A 5000-nucleotide genomic window follows, 5' to 3' on the forward strand; every position below is an offset into this window, starting at 1 on the left:
TTTCCTTTCGAAAACAAAGTCAAAAGAAAGCAGTCTTGCATTGGCCGGGAATCGAACCCGGGCCTCCCGCGTGGCAGGCGAGAATTCTACCAATGAACCACCAATGCTTCACATGGGTTGTTCACAGGCAGAGCTCTGCCCAAGACAGTGATCAGGTGCACACACTTAAATTGTACACATATGAACAAAGTGTGCGCAGCAGACATGATAACGCCAACGTTTCACATGAAGATGGCAAGAATCAGATGCAGGAGACTATAACTATGAATGTCTTTGCATTTGCTGAGGTCACTGGCTTGGGACTAGAGTTGTGTTTATCAGGGCATGATGGCAGGCTGCTCCCGACAAAAGTGGTTCACAGAATGCACCCGCCAGATCACCAGCACTATTGTGTTTCAGATTATCTCACTGAACTCTCCTCCTGGAAAATCCTTCCCACTGGCTTTCCCAGATTCTGTGTCCTCCCCTAAATGCTGGGGTGAAACGGGCAGAGTTCTGCGCCCTGCGTCCCTTTACGCGTCCCTAACGCGCTCCCAACGCGGCCTACAGCCCTGGTCGGGCACAGCCCTGGTCGGGCTTAGATCACTGGAGCCTTTTGTGACCAAGAACTCCGGAAGCCTAGGGTCAGGCCTGTTGCACAGGCATATTGTGCCTTGCCAATCCGGGATTGTTGTGTTTCAGGGCCTAGCCATCAATACTCCTGGGATTTCTTTCCCTGAGAACCCTCTTGTCCCTGTCCTCCCACAAGCCCCAGCTTTTATGTAAAATAAAGTGTGCACCATGGGCCTTCCCCTATTTGCTCTCCCCCCAATCTCTTTCTCCAAAGCTGAGCTCTGAAGGTAAATGTATCTATCTGAGTGAGGGGCTAGGGAGGGCCTTTCCCAGCAGTCTTACAAGTCAAGAGTTCAGAGAAAGCACCTGCTATGGGAGGGAGACTTTGCTCACAGAGAAGTCAAGTCTAACATAACACATCTGATGGGCAAGGCACACGCCTTACTGGCTGGTAGCACACCTACAGAGGAGCAGGGAGCTATGCTAAGCAGGCAACAGAAAAGTCATGTATGTGTCTCATACACTGGGACCGGTAGTAATACTGGCTCTAAGACCATTAGACAGTAGTCTATTCATCATTACGTCCAACAATAACAAGACACTAAGCAAATGAGAAATGCTGTATGGCATAAAGATGCATTATATAACACAAGCTCCAGGCAGGCACACAATTATCAAGATATATATTGAGTCTCAGGAACTGTGCTACAGTTATTAACCTCTGTGGTGCAAATGGTTAGCCCGTTCGGTTGTTAACAGAAAGGTTGTTGGTTCAAGCCCACCCAGGGAAGTATCCTTTTTGCCTGCATGAAACACTTTAATGAAACACAGATACGTACCTCTGCTCTCTCCTGCTTAAGACCCTTTATCTGAACATTTCAATCCTCTGCGTTCTCTCTGCACCTGCAGTCAATTTCATAATTAGGATAGAAAACAAAAGGCCTAGCCCTGTAATACAACTGTAGGCATATGAGGAGGGGAAAATAAGTCAAAAGGCCATCAGCATTTGTTGATCTGGCTTGAAGGCTGTAAGTGTAAGGACCTTGTGGCGCAACGGTAGCGCGTCTGACTCCAGATCAGAAGGTTGCGTGGTCAAATCACGTCAGGGTCACTGCTTACCATTTTATTCCCCACTGAGTTCATATATTTCCTTTCGAAAACAAAGTCAAAGGAACGCAGCCTTGCATTGGCTGGGAATCGAACCCGGGCCTCCCGCGTGGCAGGCGAGAATTCTACCACTGAACCACCAATGCTTCACATGGGGAGTTCACAGGCATAGCTCTGTCCAAGACAGTGATCAGGTGCACACACTTAAATTGTACACATATGAACAAAGTGTGCGCAGCAGACATGACAACGCCAAAGTTTCACATGATGATGGCTTATATAAGACAAGCTCCAGGCAGGCACATACATATCAAGATATATATTGAGTCTAAGGAAAGATGCTGTAGTCACTCGTCTCTGTGGCGCAATCGGTTAGCGCGTTCGGCTGTTAACCGAAAGGTTGGTGGTTCAAGCCCACCCAGGGACGTATTATTTTGCCTGAATGAAACACTTGAATGGAAAACAGATACATACCTTTGCTCTCTCCTGCTGGACACCCTTTCCCTGAATATTTCAATTCTCTGCGTTCTCTCGGCACCTGCAGTCAATTTCATAATTAGGATAGAAAACAAAAGGTCAAGCTCTGTAATACAACTGTAGGCATATGAGGAGGGGAAAATAAGTCAAAAGGCCCACAGCATTTGTTGATCTGGCTCCGAAAGCTGTAAGTGTAAGGACCTCGTGGCGCAACGGTAGCGCGTCTGACTCCAGATCAGAAGGTTGCGTGTTCAAATCACGTCGGGGTCACTGCTTACCATTTTATTCCCCACTGAGGTCATATATTTCCTTTCGAAAACAAAGTCAAAAGAAAGCAGTCTTGCATTGGCCGGGAATCGAACCCGGGCCTCCCGCGTGGCAGGCGAGAATTCTACCACTGAACCACCAATGCTTCACATGGGTTGTTCACAGGCAGAGCTCTGCCCAAGACAGTGATCAGGTGCACACACTTAAATTGTACACATATGAACAAAGTGTGCGCAGCAGACATGATAACGCCAACGTTTCACATGAAGATGGCAAGAATCAGATGCAGGAGACTATAACTATGAATGTCTTTGCATTTGCTGAGGTCACTGGCTTGGGACTAGAGTTGTGTTTATCAGGGCATGATGGCAGGCTGCTCCCGACAAAAGTGGTTCACAGAATGCACCCGCCAGATCACCAGCACTATTGTGTTTCAGATTATCTCACTGAACTCTCCTCCTGGAAAATCCTTCCCACTGGCTTTCCCAGATTCTGTGTCCTCCCCTAAATGCTGGGGTGAAACGGGCAGAGTTCTGCGCCCTGCGTCCCTTTACGCGTCCCTAACGCGCTCCCAACGCGGCCTACAGCCCTGGTCGGGCACAGCCCTGGTCGGGCTTAGATCACTGGAGCCTTTTGTGACCAAGAACTCCGGAAGCCTAGGGTCAGGCCTGTTGCACAGGCATATTGTGCCTTGCCAATCCGGGATTGTTGTGTTTCAGGGCCTAGCCATCAATACTCCTGGGATTTCTTTCCCTGAGAACCCTCTTGTCCCTGTCCTCCCACAAGCCCCAGCTTTTATGTAAAATAAAGTGTGCACCATGGGCCTTCCCCTATTTGCTCTCCCCCCAATCTCTTTCTCCAAAGCTGAGCTCTGAAGGTAAATGTATCTATCTGAGTGAGGGGCTAGGGAGGGCCTTTCCCAGCAGTCTTACAAGTCAAGAGTTCAGAGAAAGCACCTGCTATGGGAGGGAGACTTTGCTCACAGAGAAGTCAAGTCTAACATAACACATCTGATGGGCAAGGCACACGCCTTACTGGCTGGTAGCACACCTACAGAGGAGCAGGGAGCTATGCTAAGCAGGCAACAGAAAAGTCATGTATGTGTCTCATACACTGGGACCGGTAGTAATACTGGCTCTAAGACCATTAGACAGTAGTCTATTCATCATTACGTCCAACAATAACAAGACACTAAGCAAATGAGAAATGCTGTATGGCATAAAGATGCATTATATAACACAAGCTCCAGGCAGGCACACAATTATCAAGATATATATTGAGTCTCAGGAACTGTGCTACAGTTATTAACCTCTGTGGTGCAAATGGTTAGCCCGATCGGTTGTTAACAGAAAGGTTGTTGGTTCAAGCCCACCCAGGGAAGTATCCTTTTTGCCTGCATGAAACACTTTAATGAAACACAGATACGTACCTCTGCTCTCTCCTGCTTAAGACCCTTTATCTGAACATTTCAATCCTCTGCGTTCTCTCTGCACCTGCAGTCAATTTCATAATTAGGATAGAAAACAAAAGGCCTAGCCCTGTAATACAACTGTAGGCATATGAGGAGGGGAAAATAAGTCAAAAGGCCATCAGCATTTGTTGATCTGGCTTGAAGGCTGTAAGTGTAAGGACCTTGTGGCGCAACGGTAGCGCGTCTGACTCCAGATCAGAAGGTTGCGTGGTCAAATCACGTCAGGGTCACTGCTTACCATTTTATTCCCCACTGAGTTCATATATTTCCTTTCGAAAACAAAGTCAAAGGAACGCAGCCTTGCATTGGCCGGGAATCGAACCCGGGCCTCCCGCGTGGCAGGCGAGAATTCTACCACTGAACCACCAATGCTTCACATGGGGAGTTCACAGGCATAGCTCTGTCCAAGACAGTGATCAGGTGCACACACTTAAATTGTACACATATGAACAAAGTGTGCGCAGCAGACATGACAACGCCAAAGTTTCACATGATGATGGCTTATATAAGACAAGCTCCAGGCAGGCACATACATATCAAGATATATATTGAGTCTAAGGAAAGATGCTGTAGTCACTCGTCTCTGTGGCGCAATCGGTTAGCGCGTTCGGCTGTTAACCGAAAGGTTGGTGGTTCAAGCCCACCCAGGGACGTCTTATTTTGCCTGAATGAAACACTTGAATGGAAAACAGATACATACCTTTGCTCTCTCCTGCTGGACACCCTTTCCCTGAATATTTCAATTCTCTGCGTTCTCTCGGCACCTGCAGTCAATTTCATAATTAGGATAGAAAACAAAAGGTCAAGCTCTGTAATACAACTGTAGGCATATGAGGAGGGGAAAATAAGTCAAAAGGCCCACAGCATTTGTTGATCTGGCTCCGAAAGCTGTAAGTGTAAGGACCTCGTGGCGCAACGGTAGCGCGTCTGACTCCAGATCAGAAGGTTGCGTGTTCAAATCACGTCGGGGTCACTGCTTACCATTTTATTCCCCACTGAGGTCATATATTTCCTTTCGAAAACAAAGTCAAAAGAAAGCAGTCTTGCATTGGCCGGGAATCGAACCCGGGCCTCCCGCGTGGCAGGCGAGAATTCTACCACTGAACCACCAATGCTTCACATGGGT

At 47.8% G+C, this 5000-nt stretch overlaps 9 non-coding genes across 9 annotated transcripts; 6 read left to right on the forward strand and 3 right to left on the reverse strand.

Annotated features, from left to right (window-relative positions):
* The first annotated feature begins 1591 nt into the window (after positions 1-1591).
* TRNAW-CCA (transfer RNA tryptophan (anticodon CCA)) lies at positions 1592-1663 on the forward strand. Its single transcript has one exon. It is a non-coding gene; the product is annotated as a tRNA-Trp (tRNA).
* Positions 1664-2012: 349 nt separating this feature from the next.
* TRNAN-GUU (transfer RNA asparagine (anticodon GUU)) lies at positions 2013-2086 on the forward strand. The gene has a single exon. It is a non-coding gene; the product is annotated as a tRNA-Asn (tRNA).
* A 248-nt stretch (positions 2087-2334) lies between these two features.
* On the forward strand, positions 2335-2406 carry TRNAW-CCA (transfer RNA tryptophan (anticodon CCA)). Its single transcript has one exon. It is a non-coding gene; the product is annotated as a tRNA-Trp (tRNA).
* A 71-nt stretch (positions 2407-2477) lies between these two features.
* TRNAG-GCC (transfer RNA glycine (anticodon GCC)) lies at positions 2478-2548 on the reverse strand. The gene has a single exon. It is a non-coding gene; the product is annotated as a tRNA-Gly (tRNA).
* A 1484-nt stretch (positions 2549-4032) lies between these two features.
* Positions 4033-4104, forward strand: TRNAW-CCA (transfer RNA tryptophan (anticodon CCA)). The gene has a single exon. It is a non-coding gene; the product is annotated as a tRNA-Trp (tRNA).
* A 71-nt stretch (positions 4105-4175) lies between these two features.
* TRNAG-GCC (transfer RNA glycine (anticodon GCC)) lies at positions 4176-4246 on the reverse strand. Its single transcript has one exon. It is a non-coding gene; the product is annotated as a tRNA-Gly (tRNA).
* A 207-nt stretch (positions 4247-4453) lies between these two features.
* Positions 4454-4527, forward strand: TRNAN-GUU (transfer RNA asparagine (anticodon GUU)). Its single transcript has one exon. It is a non-coding gene; the product is annotated as a tRNA-Asn (tRNA).
* Positions 4528-4775: 248 nt separating this feature from the next.
* Positions 4776-4847, forward strand: TRNAW-CCA (transfer RNA tryptophan (anticodon CCA)). The gene has a single exon. It is a non-coding gene; the product is annotated as a tRNA-Trp (tRNA).
* A 71-nt stretch (positions 4848-4918) lies between these two features.
* Positions 4919-4989, reverse strand: TRNAG-GCC (transfer RNA glycine (anticodon GCC)). Its single transcript has one exon. It is a non-coding gene; the product is annotated as a tRNA-Gly (tRNA).
* Between the last annotated feature and the right edge of the window lie 11 nt (positions 4990-5000).

This window comes from Lissotriton helveticus, chromosome 1_2 (assembly GCF_964261635.1).
Source record: "Lissotriton helveticus chromosome 1_2, aLisHel1.1, whole genome shotgun sequence".
Taxonomy (NCBI): Eukaryota; Metazoa; Chordata; class Amphibia; order Caudata; family Salamandridae; genus Lissotriton; species Lissotriton helveticus.